The 17,014-nt window shown below is 46.9% G+C and overlaps 1 long non-coding RNA gene across 1 annotated transcript; it reads left to right on the plus strand.

Moving 5' to 3' along the window:
• Nucleotides 1–2,096: 2,096 nt before the first annotated feature.
• On the plus strand, nucleotides 2,097–17,009 carry LOC311604790. The gene is made up of 4 exons (XR_014781680.1): nucleotides 2,097–2,349; nucleotides 3,570–4,038; nucleotides 7,774–8,261; nucleotides 8,383–17,009. It is a non-coding gene; the product is annotated as an uncharacterized lncRNA (long non-coding RNA).
• Nucleotides 17,010–17,014: the final 5 nt, after the last annotated feature.

The raw sequence follows: 17,014 nt of genomic DNA on the forward strand, positions 1-17,014 counted from the left end.
TGGGCAGGAGAAAAAGAGAATTTCTCAGGTGAGGAGGAAAGAGTTGCCATGAGGAAGTTGCCAGGAGGACAAGGATGAACAAGGAGGTGCCAGAGCGAGACTAAGATGGCAGGTAACGGGCCACATGCCTGGGAAGTAGGCCAGGCCAGCATAGTGGGTCAGAACATCTCAGTATTCGCCCAGGTATGTTGTCTGAAGCCTATAATAACATTAATATGTCTCTGTGTCATTATTCGGAGCTAGGGCAGACATAGAAGAGCCATACTTTGCAGGCTCCTCACCTACACTAGCCTGACACAGTTCAGGGGTATCTTGAGGTGAAGCTGTGAGAAGATGGCCCAGTTTGATTTTAGGAAGCTTGTAAAAGAGGCGACCTAAAATGGCCACCCCATTGAAAGTGGAGGATTCCAAGGAAGAGAAGTAGAAGCCTTAGTTGGGTGTAAAGAGGAAAATGGCAGCCTTCCCAGTGCTGGGGAGATGGCCAGTTGTGAGCAGGCACTGGCTGTCTGGCCCAAGCTTCACTCTTTGTGCTAAATCAGTTTAACTGCAAGCACCCCCGCGAGGTCTTCCTCTCTGTGGCACTGCCACATGTTGGCAGCACCTTGGTCAGGATGGCTGGTCCCTGTGGTAGTCGAATACTGCTTCCCCACAGAGCTTTCCAGACTTCATGACGTGCATGAGTTGGGGGAACATTGGAAGAAGCTGAGGCGCGAGAGGGGCGGGGGCATGAGTGATGTAGATGCGGTTTTGTGTATGAAGTTCTCAACATACATGAAATTATTAAATTAGAAGAAACAAAAAATATCAAAGGTTGGGAGGAAACAAAGTACACAGGAAATGTGAGGACTGGTTCAGCAAGTGATTATTTTCCAAAAGTGCAGGAAATTTTTTGAAAAATTTGGGGAAGTTGCTATCACTGAGGAAAAAAATTGAATTAAAATTGTCAATCCTTAAAGCAGTGTAAGGAACAGGAAAAGGCAAGGAGGAAAAGAATTTTTAATTTTAAGATCTTTGGGACCACAAAAGAATATGACAAGCCATGACTATTTTATGATGCAACTTTGGGGTTTTATAACTAAAGGCATTAAAACACAAGTATGAAGGGGGGATAAACCTGTTCCTGTTTTGATCCCAAGTGTGGGATGGAGAAGAGAGCAGGATGTTTACCACTTAGATGTGAGAAAGCAGGATGTTTTTCCACATAGAAGTCGAACTACTTCATGGTGGAGCCTGGTGAAAAACACCCTTGAACAGACTGAGAGGATGCATATATGAGCCCCAAAACAGGAGAGAGGCATTTTGGTTGGGACTTGGTTTTTGGCTGTTCATCCCAGTACTTCAAGAGGCTCCTAAAGAGAACTGCCCCTGGGAAAGTTTCAAGGCTTTGGACTCCAGCTGAGGCTTGAGGTTCCAGCTGCTGCTCCTAGTTCCAGTGGCAACTTTGATGGAATTGCTGGTCTGCTGAAATCCTGCTGATTACTCCAGGGACTGATATCCTTAAGGTTTCATTGTAGTGTTCTTTAATATCCTTTTCTGATTGTTTTGGCTAGTCAGGTTGTTAGGGAGGTAGGCTCGTTTAATAAGTTCATAATAAACTATAATTGATAAGAAAATTGAGCCTCTACAAGTAAGCAGGGGTGTTGAGAGAGGGCGCTGTTAAGGAAACCGCAGTGCACAATCTAGACATAGATTTCTTAAGAGAGGCGCACTTTTATCCCCAGACTTTCAGTTCTTGCAAGACAGGAATTCCTTCAGCTTTGTTGAGCCCTGGACCCAACAGGTGATCCCCAGTGAACAATGAACATTCATTGACTGAATAAGGGATGACCCTTTTACTCAGGGAGGACTAGGAGCTGGGAGCAAACCCCAAATCCCACCTTCTGTAATGAGTATTTATTGGGGACCTGAGAAAGGAAGTGCAGCCATGAGTTCTTCTGTGGATGGAGGCAGTGGGGTGGGGGAGGAGCACCCTAGCTAGCCCATCCCTGGAAACAAAGCACAGGGCTTGCTAAGCCTTAACCCTACTGTTACAGCATTGCCCACCTTGGGTCTGGGTGGGAGACTCCTCACTGCAAAGTAGGCACGGGTCACATGACTTCAACATGACCAGCCAGGAGAGTCCTGATTGGCTAGATAGTCTGATTGGCCGAGTTCTGGACATGTGACCAATTAGGTCATAGGTCAGGAGTTACAGTTGGTGCAAGGTGGCTGAGGCAGTTGGTGATCCACTTGTAATAATGAAGGCCAAGTTTTCACTCAAGGACACCAGTGGAAATGACAGTGGGCTGAGGCAATGTGCCACACCATGATTATGGGAGAGGTCCTTCTGTCTGCTCAACCAACACCCAGGTACCACCTAGTCTGCTGCAGGCCTCCCTTACTGGTTTGGTTTCATGGGTCCCTCTCCCCACTTTCTCTGCTTGACTGAACCACTTTGGTTGGGTTTCATGCATTAACTCTTTTATCCCAGTGCCTGGCCAAGGAGGGCTCAGGGATGCAAGAATCTTGATTCTGAAGGACCCAGGACACTGCAGCACTCGCTGGGAAGTCTCTGGTGACCATGACACTCAGTCCCCTGCCCAGCACAGTGCTCTGCCTGCATGTACATCTGCAGGCCAGAAGACGGCATCAGATCACATTATAGATGGCTGTGAGCCACCATGTGGTTGCTGACAATTGAACTCAGGACCTCAGGAAGAGCAGTTGGTGCTCCGAACGTTGAGCCATCTCTCCAGCCCACACATAATGATTCTTTTTTTTTTCTTTTTTTTTCCTCCTTTATTAATTTATTCTTGTTACATCTCAATGGTTATCCCATCCCTTGTATCCTCCCATTCTTCCCTCCCTCCCAATTTCCCCTTATTCCCCTCCCCTATGACTGTTCCTGAGGGGGATTACCTCCCCCTCTATATGTTCATAGGGTATCAAGTCTCTTCTTGGTAACTTGCTGTCCTTCCTCTGCTTGCCACCAGGTCTCCCCTTCCAGGGGACATGGTCAAAGGTGAGGCACCAGAGTATGTGAGAAAGTCATATCCCACTCTCCACTCTACTGTGGGGAGTGTTCTGTCCATTGGCTAGATCTGGGTAGGGGCTTAAGGTATACCGCCTGTATTGTCCTTGGCTGGTGCCTTAGTTTGAGCGGGACCCCTGGGCCCAAATCTGCCTATCATAATGTTCTACTTGTAGGCTTCTAGGACCCTCTGGGTCCTTCTACTTTGCCTTTCTCCCATGATTCTCTCATCTAGAGTCCCACTAGAATGATTCTTAAATCCTGCTGTATCTGCTATAATATCACTTTCATTTGTCTCTAGTTTTACTCTGCATCTGCTCATTGGGTTAATTGTGGTATGTATTTTCCTGTCTTCTTCAATAACCAAGCTCCTTGGTTTTTTTTGTTTTTTTGTGTTTTTTTTTTTGCATTGTTCTTAACGGTCCAATTCATGGGGCTCAACTTTCATCTTTAGCATGTTTATCAGCTGCTGCGTTTGGGGTTTTATTTGTTCTTATTTCTCTCTGACCCCGAAGTGCATTGTGAGGCCATCCTTACATCTCTCTACTTTTCCATTTAGGAATTGAGAGCTGTAAACCTTCCTCCTAGACCTGATTCTTATTGTTTTCAATATGGATTTGCCTATTGGGTTGAAAATTCTCAAGCAACTCTCAGGCAAGTGAAGAGAGGAGGCAACAATGCAGCTGGACCTGGAGGGCAGGTCGTCCAGCACCGTGACCCTGATGGGTCATCATGTCACCCTCAAGATCCTTGGCAAAGGCAGTGTGACGGAGGAGTGCCACCTCAGCACAGAAGCGCAGGCTGCCTTCAGGATCCTTGATCGGGGTGAGAAAAAGGACTCCTGAAGCAAGACTGAAATTGACATCCCTAAAGTTCTGGACCACCCAAGCATCATCAAGTTGTTGCATCATCAGAACCAGAGAGCACACCTTTATGGTGATGGAGCACGCTGCTGGGGGTTGGTGAGCCACAGTGAGGAGCGGGGCTGTCTGCAGGAGGAGCAGGCTCACCGCATCTTCACACAGATGGTGTGTGCAGTTAACTACTGCCATGAGAGCAGCCTTCCACACAGGACATCAGACCAGACAACATCCTGCAGCATGGCAAAGGAAGCGTCAGACTGTGTGACTTTGGGTTACTTATCAAAATCACATCTGGGTTGAAGTTCAAAGGTGGTGGTGGCATAGTGTGTGGTGTGGTGAGGCCTGATACCCAGCACGTGTGTGACAGGGAGGGGATGTTCTGCTGGATCAGTGTACAGGACTATGTTGTCAGGTATAGTATCATTGGGTCAGCAGTAGCATGTGATACCTACAAACTTTTATGTGTTCTGTGTGCACTCCTACACCCATTAACACCCTGTATACATTGCTAGCTTAAGGACATGTGGGAAATCCACCACATAGAATTTTAGATATCAGATCTGGCTAGACAGTGTCTTTCCTACTGTCCCATGCACAGTGCAGGTACCAGACCCTGCTAGATAGCCCTCTGACCCAGTGACACCTGAGATACAGTGATGGGTTTCAGGCCCTGCTGGACACTCCACATCCTGTCCATGGTCCACATGCTGTGATCCTGCCGCTCACCTCCTGCCCTGTCGTATACCATCACCTACAATGCACTGCTGGAAACCAGCCCCATGCCACCTCACTTGCACTGCTAGGTGCCAGGCCCTATTGGACGACCTCCCCACGACCTCAAATACTTTCCCAACTATTAGGCTATGCATGACTTCCCATTAAACACACTAATGGCTAGACAAGCCCCTAATCTATACATCACATCTATTTCTGGATATTGGGTCCTGTAAGACCCCTGACAAAACCCTACATTACCTGGTAAGTCTCAGGCTATGCTGGATCCTCCCCTGCCACTGAACCCCCAACACAGGGCTGCTCACTGGGCCCTGCTTGACAGCCTCACACGAAGGAAGCCACATATACTGCTAGGTGTCAGGACCCTCTGAGACATCAGCCCCCATCACCACCTACTACAGTGTTAGTTATCAGGCATTGCTGGCTCAGTTCTTTACCACTGTCACCCAATATGCACTACTATGGCTTAGACAGTGCTGGACACCCCATGATGCCAACCTGTATCAACTTTTACGACATTAGACTTGCTGGTCATCCCCTCACCAATCTGTGTGTGTGCAGTGCTAACACACTGTCCATTAGGCCAAGCTACACATGTGATAGTGTATGTGGGATTTCCAGTAGTGTCTAATCCCTAGCACTGTGGGTGGAGTGGCATCCTTAGGGGAGACCTGTTCAGGAAGGCCTAAAACTAAGTGAGAAGGTGGCCTTGGGTGGCCATGCTTGTCTGAAATATAGCAATGTGTGTGGGCAACCTGCAGGGAGTGATAAAAGTGCGTATTTAGGGCAGTAGCAATGGGGGAAAGGCAAGACCAACAGGCCCTAGTACATAGAGTTTATGTGTGGTGGAGGAAGGGATGTCCTACAGGGCTACAGACCTCAGTGTATGTGATGTGGAAGGTGGGGAGTATCCAGAAGGATCAGAATATGGCAGGGAGTGCGGGGCTTCATCAGGGGTCAAGGGGTGTGGCCTGATAACTAGCTGTGTCTGCAGATGGCAGCGGGGAGGGGTGTTGTCCAGTAGCTTCTGTTACCCAGTGTGGTAGGAGGTTTAGCCACTCAGCAGTGCTGCCCAGTGGGTCCTGACACTTTATAGTCTACATGGAGTGTTTGATGGTGTGTCCAGCCCTGTGTGAGATTTCTCATTGTAATTGGGGGCAGCAGCATGGGAGAGTGGGGTCATAAACTTCTCGGCATCAGCCCATGCAGGAATCCCCACTCCATGGGTACACCACCTACACTTTACGTTATCAACTCCTGATAATCCCTGGGCATATATAACCTTCCAGAAGTCAGGTCCTGCTGTCCCGTACCCCACACACACTGGTAGATATCAGTCCCTGCTGTACTCTACCCTAAAGCGCTACATACATTTTATGAAACCCTACTCAAAATTCTTGTGTTGGTCCAGGTATCAGACCCTCCTGGACATATTTTCTAACTATCTTATCACCCACACATATGCTGCTAAGTTTCAGACTATGCTGGTTAGGGTTAGGGTTGAAGGTTAGGGTTAGGATTTAGGGTTAAGGTTTAGGGTATAGTGCTTAGGGTTAGGGTTAGGGTTATGGTAGGGTTAGGGTTAGGGTTGTTGGGGTCGGGGTTGTGTTTAGGGTTTAGGATTTTTATGGTTTAGGGTTTTTATGGTTTATCATTCAGGGGTTAGTGTTTGGTTTTAGGGTTGGGGTTTTAGGGTTAGGTTAGGGTTTTAGGGTTAGGTTAAGATTTTAGGATTTTAGGGTTAGGATTTTAGAGTTAGGGCTTTAGGGTTAGGGTTAGTGGTTAGGATTAGGTTAAGGGTTATGTGCTAGGGGTTAGGAGTAAGGGGTTAGGGGATGGGGTAAGGTTAGATTTAGGGCTTAGGGTCATTTAGCGTTTGGGGTTGGGGGTTGGGGGTTTTGGATTAGGGGTTTAGGGGTTAAGGTGGCTTAGGGATTTGGGGGTTAGGGGTAAAGGATTTGGGGTTAGGGTTAGGGTGATGTGTCTCACTACAGTGCTTGGTATCACACCTTACAAGACACCTCACCTCACTTACTCTGCTGGAAATTGGGACCTGAGTCACACCCTAGGTACACTGCTATGGTTTAATCCAGTTAGACCCTTGACTACCATACTTAGGACACTGAAGAATCAGCCCATGAAGAAACCACTCCTCCACCACTGTACTTTGTATAGTATCAGGTCCTGTCAGACGTACTCCTAATATAAAGTGTTTAGGGACAGGCTCTATGGGTACATGTTACCTGTACCCAGTCATTACCATTTGCACATATTGTTAATTTTCAAGTCGTGCTGGACTCTCTCCTGCTGTTTCCCCATATAAACTTCGAGGCTTCAGGCCTTTATCCAGCTGCCCCGGTTGTTCCATGCACACTATGTATTACACCCTACTGGGCACCCTCCCATCCCATAGCCAACTCACACCCACTGCAAGTTGTCAAACCCTACAGGACACCCACCCTCGACCTCCACCCTGCACACACGGCTGTGTTTCAGGACTTGGTACACACCCTCTGATGACAACCCTTCGCTCCTTCCCTCAAAGCCCCATTCCTAGCAGTGTGGTGGGCCAGCAGCGGTTGGGTGGTACCAGCAGGGCATCACAGCTAGCTGTGTGTGTGTGTGTGAGGAGGCAGCAGGGTTTGCCTGGCTGGTCCTCACTCCTAAATGATCATGTTGGCCAGGTAGGAAGGGAGTGTCTTCCAGAAGTGATTTTGAGGCATTAGCAAAGGGCAGGGCCCATGGATGTGCTTGTGTCACCAATACATTGCCAGTGATTTCTGTTCAATAAGGAGAGCAAACACGCAGTCAGAATGTGAGAGAGCTTACTGACGAGTGTTAGACAGTTTCCTAGGGACTTATGGATCAATGCATAGTTCAGTGAGCTCCTGACCTCCTTGTAAAGGTAAATAGTTCTGACACCAGCTAGAGGAAGCAGGTGTTGCTGGACATTGCACACACGGATGAGTCCTTCAGAATTACTCTCACTCAGATTCCCAAGGAGAACTTGGCCACCTTTCTCAGTCTGGCTCATATGAGCAATGGCTTTTTGTGGCCCAGATGCATTTACAAAGGGGTTAGGGATGCTGTCTATAGGGCTATTACTGAGTAAGTGAAGTATTTTAAAGTTACTGACAGTCTCCTTTCTGTGTCTTTCCTTTCAAGTGATGAAGGAGAAAAACCCATCCATCTCTGTGGTTGTTGAACCGTGGGAGCAGGGAGCAGCCTGACAAGGACTGAGAGGCACAGGAAGGAACCCCGCCTGAGCGCCATGGGGATGTGAGCCTGACCCCACACGGACACCAGTGGAACTCTGGGCACAAGTTCCTGCATCCTTCCTGCAGTGCTGATTTTAGCTCCCTGCTCTGTTAGCTTCCTGCAGCACCAGCCCCAATGTTATGCTCACTCTGGTCAAGCATGGATTTGTGGACTGTCTAGCACAGCTTCAATTCCCTTCAGCTACTTCCTGGCCAGTGGAGCATATTTAGAATACTGCTACCCTTTCTTCTCATAAACATTTCAACTGTGGTGTGCATATATATAAACATGTATCAGTAATACATGGTGAAATGGGCTCTCAAGAAGGACACCCGTGTCCTTTATGCACCTACTCTAAGAGAGGCACAGCAAAAGGTAACAGTGGCAAGAGAAATGTGAGTCCATTCTGCTAGGTCCACTTGTTTCTTAAACAGTGCGTTCTGTTGTCCGTGGTTGCTCATTACATTCTGGATGCTGGATCTTATGCTGCGTCTCATCTGAATCTCTCTCTTTCAGGAGCACAAGAACCCACGCTGCAGATGGGTGGAGATCAGCGACAACCGAAGTCCTCCCCTGACTCTTGGGCTCTGTCTGGCCAGCTGCAAACTTCTAGTCTGTATTGTAGACATAGGAGAGGGGGGACTGCGAGGCAAAGGCTGGCCTGGTCAGAGTGTTCTGCCAGGGCTGTGACCTGGCAAATGGCCTGCCACTGACTAGGTTGTAGGATGGGAATTGGGGAAGGCCAAGAGGCTTTTTGACAAGTAGAGAGTATGCATGTCTAGAGCATGCTGGGAATATCATTTTAATAGTAACACGATTTTCTATGACCTGCAAGACTGTTTAATAGTTCTGGTCTTTTTACTTCCTTTTGATTTGTGTGATGAGCTCCCTGGTATTTTCATCATATAGACTCATGTCCTTATCAATGTAACTTCTACTATGGTCCCTATGGGAGGAAAAACCTCCCTCCTTCACTCTCTTGCCCCTTTCTCCTCCCTCCTTTGCCCCTCCCCCACACCCCCTTCCTTGTTGCACTGCACTCACCCTCCTCCTCCTCTCCCTTGACTTGCTCCTCCTGCCTCCCTCTCTTGGACTAGAGACTACATTTATAGCCATCTGTCTCTGTGTTGGCATGGTACGACATGATGACATCCCAACACTTGGGAAGCTGAGACTCAAGAATTGTGACATTCTAGACCAACCTGGGCTTCATTAAAAAAAAAAAAGAGTCCCATCTGAACAGGAGCTTCTTTTTAGGGATCTTAGTCTTACCCTCTGACTCAAAGGCCTTTGTGCTATAATATCCATTTTTATTACATCTCTATGGTGGAAACCCATCAGCACATTGTCTTAATACTTTATATGTCAACAAGCCCTCTTGAGTCTGTTAATGTCTTACACAGGCTTTATTACCTCTGTCCGTGCCATTTATCTGTTCGGATTAATTTACCTTGTGGAGGGGATGGCACCAGATCCCGTTAGTTTTCACTGTGAGGCAGCTGGCTAGACACAAGTTCTTCTCTGTGGATGGTTTATGTTCTATTTGTGATTGAAGGGTGCTTTGGCTATTTATAGAATACTTTATTCTGTTATGTTGAATATTTTCTTAAGATAATTTGTTTTCAACTACACAATTTCTACTTGATTTTTCTCATATTTTTCTGACCTTATATTTACAACTAGCATACTATGACTGTCTAGTAATTTTACTACAGTCAGCTGTTCTTCATCCAAGTGACTACTGTCCTGACACCAATTCACACTCCTTCTCTGTCCCCAGTGCTGGGTGACATGCATGTGTGGCTATAGCAGGCTCTTTACGTGGGTGGTGAGGTTCCAAACTCAGGGAATTTAAGTATACACATTGGGTTCCCTTATCCACTGAGCCTTTTCCTCTGCCTTCCAAAAGACTTTTTTTTTCTTGAGATATGTTCTCACTGTGAAGACTAACTACTCTTGAACTCACTATGTAGACCAGACTAAGATGGCAAGGCCCCGCCCCTGCAGTATGCTCTTCCTGCTTGGGTTTGCATCAGAGCCTGAAGGAGATGCCCACCTTAGGCTCCTTCCCCTCATCCTAGGAAGGAAGCTGTGTTCTGAGGTTGTTACCTCTGTTTTGTCTTCACATTCTCCTTTCAATAGTTAGCATTCCTTTACTGAAAATAACTTTCTTTATTCAAATTAGTGATGTAATTATTTTGCCCGATTACACTCTAGATGATATATATGAGAGAAACCATTGGGAAGAAATTCACTTCTATTCATCCTAGAAGTGGTGTTGGGATCCAGGCAAAACAGGTTAAGATGAGTGCCCAGACTCTGCATATCTCCTGGGCCTGGCCTTTTTGTTTGTCTGTTTGTTTGTTTGTTATCTAGGAGTGTTTTTAAATGTAACTTTCAGGTGGTCTGGGAGATGCCATGATGCTCTTGGAAAGCATACAGGAGACAAATGTGATCCAAATATTTTCATTGCATGAAAAAAGTCAATGTTTATTACCAAGAAATCATCAGAAAGATGGCTGAACAGATTGGACATCTTTGGAAATTTTTCCTGGTGGGCAAAGGCCTATGCTCTTAGGGTCTGCTTGTGGTCCCTGGTTCTCTGTGCAGGATCATCTGACTGATGCTTGTCTCCAGTCTCTTTGTGTATAAATGGAGGATTGTGTCTCTTGGGGATGGTATGGGGACCACTGTCCATTTGATACTTCACTCTGATATGATCTGGGCCACATGCTCCTATCCGTGTCTTGCATGGAACTGCATGGTTGGTAAGGCACTATTCCTCTCTTCTGTTCTGATATTGGTCACAGTCTCTCTGGGCATCAACATGCAATTGATGTTTGTCTCTGATTCCCTAGTACAAGAATGGATGGTTGTGCCATTGGGGACTGGTGGGATCACAGCTCATTCATCATTCTTGTCTGCTACTCTTGGGCTAATTGAGAACCTTAGAGGAGTAGGAAGAGCTACCCAGCTGGGATGTCAGAGATTCCACATTTCACCCTTGAACCTTTGATGGGTCCTCTACATTAAGGTGTAGCCAGTTCACCAGGGTCTGTACCACAACATTCATGAGTGACTGTACTTCAGGGGCCATAGTGCAGAAGAGATATTCTATTGTGACTGCCTCCTGTGTCTGCACAGTACATGGTGGGAGGCTTTCATTCTTCAGAGAATCCCGCTGCTCCTGGTCTTTTGTGTTGAGGCTCAGATATTTTAGAATATTCCTTCTGATTTCCTTTAGACAGCTTTCTGCCAGAGCCTGTCCCTTTCCTAGCATATCAAGGGGATAACGACTCTTGGTTGTGGATATATCCTTGGTCTGGGTGGAGGTATTGAGGCCACAAGCTTGGGAGGACTGCACTCCCCCAAGCCTTTCTCCCTGTCTTTTGGCTTTGTTTGTCACAAATTCTCTCTTGACTTCATCTGAATGAAATACCTGGGGACTCTTTTCTGGAATCTTGTCTTTGGGGACTCTGCGCTCCTGAGACTCCTGGCTGTGATCCCTCCCCATAGTCACATCACCTAGATTCTCAGAAGTCTTGGGATTGGGGGATCTAATCTGAGATCTGGATAGTGAGTCCTGTGAAGGCAAGATGACTGTGGCAGGATGCACAGGACTTGACCCACTGATAGGAGCCCAGCAGGGCATGACTTTGGCTGCTCCATTGATATGAAATCACCCTCAGTAAGCAACTGTGGTTTTACAGTTGAGCATCTTGAATGCTGTGGGCTAGGTGTTTGGAAATGGTCTGGCGTTCTGTTGGCCTCTACATCCTCAAAGTCTGTGACATTGATACTGATGCCGTGGCCATTGGGAATCTCACTGGACCCTGACTCACTTTCCACACAGAATTTATCTTTTCTTCCACATCTGATCTTCTAGTTTGCTTGGCAACTGAAGGTTGGTCCCTTTTTGGGGGCCCATCACTGTCACACTCCAGCAGGGTTGCCCTGAGGTCACATTCTCAAGCCACTTCCATGGGGTGCATGCTTGTGCATTCTTGGGATGGTAGAAGGCTGCATCTTCCAGTCCCTTGGATAGTCCTGCTCTACTGGGATTTTGCCTGGAAGAAGAAAGCACGGGTCTTAGCACTCAGGTGTCTCTGTTGTGCATCTGGATGGGCCCTTGAAGCGCTGTGGCTGTGGTGGAGAAATTCTTTGGGTCTCCTGAACCTCTGAAGGTGCTTTTGCAGAGGCATCTGTGGCTGGCAGCTGATACAATTTCTACTCTTGTCCCTCCTGGATCCTGGGATCCAAATTTTCCAGAATCATGGCAGCCTTGGAGTAGTATTAACCCTTGGAAGCACAGGTGGGTGAGGAGAGAAATGCAGGCTGGGGAAGGGGTGAGGCTGGAAGCCAGGGCAGGGTGAGATCCCTTGACTCAAGAGTCTCTAGACATGGTGTCCTTCCATGTTTCACAAGAAGCTGCTTCACTTTGATTCCATTTGAATCTTTGGGTCAAGGAAGGGAAGATCCTGGGTGGCATTCACACATGACATCTGATCTGTCTTCAATGCAGGGTTTCTGGGATTCAGGTCCTTTGCAGAGATGTTGCTTGAAGTTGAAGGCAGGTCTTCAGCCCCAACACTGAGGCCTTCCTTAATGGGTTCGTCTATGTCACATTTTGCTGGGCCCTTCTTTAGTGGCATCCCAAAGGGCACGGACTACATCATATGTCTCTACTTGCAGATTTTGTAGTCAAGAATGGAGGGCGGGGCAGGCTGGGGAAGTGGGGTCTATTCTTGCACTGGCGATTACTGTGTGCTGGGAACTGTCCCTCAATCTTCATTTCCTTGGAGTGGAAGGATATGATGGGTGTTCCTTGTCTGCCATATTACTCACATTGTCCTATGGTTCTTCCTGGTGCTGGAGGACCTGACGGTGCGCAGGAAGGAGGGCAGCCGACCTGATGGCTTCAGTGGACAGAGTGGCTTTGGGCAAGTTGTCAGTGGGCTGGCTCATGGCTGCTTGCTGTCTTTGGATATTGGGATCTATAGGTTTTTCTGATTAAGTCCCTGCTGCCAGGTCTGGTTTTCAGTCTGGAGAGATGCCCATATCCTTATGCTTGGTGGGCTGCAGAAGACAGGAGGCAAGTGCATCAGCCCCAAGCATGTGATCAAGAGACCCAATCAGTCCATTTAAATGTGGCACTTGTATCCATCCCCCAGACACTCCACTGCCTCTGTATCTCATATCCCTTAGTGTGAGAGGTAACGGGGCTGTATTCCAACCCCACCCTACACACTATCCCCATTATGAAGAGCCCCCTTCCCTGATCTCATATCCTGAGGTCTGGTTTGAATAATTACACAATGTTAGACTCTTTATATTTCTTCAGGCCGTGATGTTTTCTGAGCATCCTCTGAATGCTTTCTGCCATGTCGACAAACTGGACTCTCATGTTATGGAGAACATGCAAAAGGGCTTACGTTCCGAGGGCCTGTAGAAGTGGTCCCTCTTAGAGACCATCCAAGCTAGGATTATAATGTCCAACTACCGGAGTCCAAGGACCAAGAGCCCTGGAACTGCAGAGTGAGGGCGTCACCTCTCCATTTACACCTCCCTTGCTTTCCTTCAACTCCTGTCATTCCCATTACAGCACTGTGAGGAACACAGGATACATCATCTCCAAGAAATGCCACTGGGAAAATTGAAGCTCCCTGTTCTCTGGTGACCCTGGGAGTCCCCCGTATAGGTGCACAGCACTTCTCCAGTCTTAAAACAACACTCCCAATGGCAGCAACCAAGCCAGGGGAACAACAGCTTCATTATGTCCCAAAACCTGAGGTTTTTCCCTGATTCTGACTTGCTGCCCAGCAGCCCCCTCTTCCTTCTTGGTGCTCTGCATCTCAGACCCTCAGAAGCCTGGCTCTCCTCATGGCTCTCCTCACTGAGGGGCAGGCCTGATGGAATCGTCTCCATAGGAAAGCAGAGGCCTACCTTTCACAGCAGCAGTTCTCTTCCTGGTCTTGCTCCTTCCCCTCTTCACCACCTGAGAAATAACAAAAATCAGCTGGCCCCTCCTTTTTCTCTCTGGTAGGGAAGCTGCCTGCCCTCTGTAAATGAGGATAACATGAAATCTTCATTTCCCAGAGAGCTTTCTCTCATCCATCCTAGATTCATTTGTACTGTGCATAAACACATTTGCTTTTGGTTTTGTTGGAAAAAAATAGAAGGGGCTGCCTGTCTGTGCCACACTTACCGTGGATGTCTTCAGTCAGTGTTCCTCAGACAGGATCCTGCCCAAGGCTGAGTGTTGCTTCTGCCTGTGGACTGTCAGGTGAGATGTGCTTCCTCAGACCAGAGGTGACTGGAGACCTGATCTGAGGCCCTTGGTCTCATCGCCCCTTCACATCAGCCCACCACAAACAAAAACTTCTGTCTGAGCAGAGGGCAGGTGCCCCTTTCTCAGAATTGTCCTGTGTCCCCACTGTCTCAGAAATGCAGCATGCTCATGTAGCAATGCTCTTCCTTAGAGGCCTCTCTGCCACCCTGTAGAGATGGTCTGAGGGCTTCAGGCAGACACCTCAGAGCCACTCTCACATTTGTCTTGATTGCCAGCCTCTGCAGAATAAGGAGCTGGTCTTTCTGGAGATTTCCTCTCTACTGTCTCTCTACTTGACTAGCAAGTGTGAAAGAACCAGTACTGAACTACAGAATGCACGCTCCAGTTTGTTTCGACCATGGCTTTCCTTACCTTTGGGGTGCTCCCTTTGCTCCCAGGTGGTGGTGACACTGGGTCATTCTTCAGGAATAGAATTAGTAGGAAGAAGAGCCCCACTCCACACAGAACGCTGAAGGTCATGTCCATTGCAGTGAACATGGCGCTGGGGCTCCTCCATGAGTCACTCATGCTTTTCAGCAGAAGGAGACAATTCTCCATCTTCTGCATCTCAGCGCAGATCTCAGGCCACCGAGTCTTGGGAGTGCAGTGTGAGGCTTGTCAAGAGGGCTCAGGCCACCTCACACAGCTGTGGCCTTCTCATCACAAAGGGCTCCTGACTGGAGGGGAGGGCGCCACAGCCCCTCCCCAGCCTGCATCCCAGCAGAGCCTCCTGCCTCCTGGTTTCCCTGCTTTCCTCTTCCGGGTGCAGAGATAGAGCTCCATCTGTGTAATGTTCCCCCTCTCTGAACCCCAGAGCGTCTCTGCCTCCTGGAAGATGTCTGCTTGAGTCCGTGAGGTTCATAGCGTTTGACAAAGTGAATTTCCCTGTTGTCTCCACCCAGACATGAAACCTCACACTTACTTAGCTCATCAATTTTCAAGTAAATCTAAAATGATATAATTTTACTATCTTTAGCTATAGAGTGCTAAAGAAAAATGAAATTTAGTACTTTATAATAATGCATGAGGTTAGCTATAAAACAATTTGAATGCTTCATATTTTGCTTCTTTACATGTTCATTCTTTTAAAATTAGAAAACTGTAATACAATTGACTTAGCCATTTTAATCCCTAACTGTGTTGCTCTTGTGAGTAGTGCCACAGTCAGCACGGGTGTGCAGGCATCTCCTTGGCAGATGTAGACAGCTTGGAGCCCAGGCTCAGGAATGGCAGCCCGGAGCCTGAGGTTCTTCTGTTTTGTAGTAACCTTTAGTCTGACCTCCAGCGCACTGCTTCAGCTCACACGGCCAGCAGCAGGCGATGAGGAGTCCTGTCCGCACGGCTCATTCGTCTTCACCTGAGCACCTGTAGTTTCTGCGAGATGCAAACTCAAAGGTGCCTTATCTTGAAGTTGCTTGAAGGATAAGAATGTTGAAGATGTTCTAAAATACTAATTTGTCTCTGTTTCCTTTTCAAAAGCGCCCATCAGTCTGTTAGTTGATTGTTGTTGTTTTTTTTATTTAATAACTGCAATTCTTTGTACATTCTGAATGCTAAGGCCCCGCAGGAAATTTCACTGGAGGTGACCTCCCACTCTCTAGGTGTCTAACACGAGCATCTTTTGCTGCACAGAATCATTCATGTCCTCCCATTTGTCAATGTATGGGGCTCTTTCTTGCACTGGTTGTAAGGCTTGTGCCAAAAATTACGCAAACAAACTGCATAGGTTTTTTATTTGTTTGGCCATAGACTCTGTTCTTTTGTTTCATATTAGATTCATTGTCACCTATGGCTCTCTTGTCACTAAGGATCAGAAGTGTAATGTTAGGTCAGGCCTTGTTTGACTCCAGCCGACTTCTTCCTGCCTCACTGTCTTCAGCTGTCCATTCTCCTGTATACATTTTAGAACATTTTCTACCTTCATGAAGTTCATTGTTAGGAATATGTTGATCCTCATATCACGTCTTATAATGTAGCATTTTCACAGTATTAAACCCAGGAGCATAGATGGTCTTTAAATTGTCCTGTGTGTGTTTTTAAATTCCTATTTACAGTTTTTTGTTGTTTTCTTCATAGAGGTCATTCCCTTTGTAGGTTAGATTTTTTTTACTGGGAACTTAAATTTTCTTTAGGCTATAATGAATGAACTAACCTTCCAGCTTCTATGCTCAGCGAGTTTGCTGCTGTACAGAAAAGCTACTTGGGTTTCCGAGACGATCTGACTTCTTCATCTTCACTGATGGTTTTTGTCAGTTCCAATATTTTCCTGCTGTCATTGCAGGGACTTTCAAGTACAGAACCATGTGTTCTGCACAGAGGTGCAATTCATCTTCCCCATGTGTATCCATTTTATTTCTTTTTCTAGCTAAGAGTTCAAGCTCTGCAGTGGATAAGAGAGTAGAAAGCAGACACCCTTGTCTTGACGCAGCTTTTAGAGGACACACCCTCAGTCTTACCATGTTTGGTATAAAGGTGGCTGTAGGCCTGCCATGTAAAGCCTTTATTACATTCATAATTTGTTAGGACTTTTATCATTTAAAACATGTTGAATTTTTTCAAATCGTTTGTGTACCTATTCAAATGATCTTGTGATTTTATCCATAAACATATTCATATGTAGGGTTACAGGTTTTGCTTTGCACTTATTGAACCAGCCTTAAATTCTTGGCATGAGCCCAAGTTGGTTGTGAGGTATAAAGATATATTTAAGTTGCTTATATTCTTCCCAATCTTTAAATAATATTCTATTTTTATTTACGGTGTTCGTGTGTGTGTGTGTGTGTGTGTGTGTGTGTGTGTGTGTGTGTGTGTGTGTGTGTG

This window comes from Acomys minous (genome assembly GCF_964271855.1).
Source record: "Acomys minous genome assembly, chromosome: 9".
In the NCBI taxonomy this organism is placed as follows: Eukaryota; Metazoa; Chordata; class Mammalia; order Rodentia; family Muridae; genus Acomys; species Acomys minous.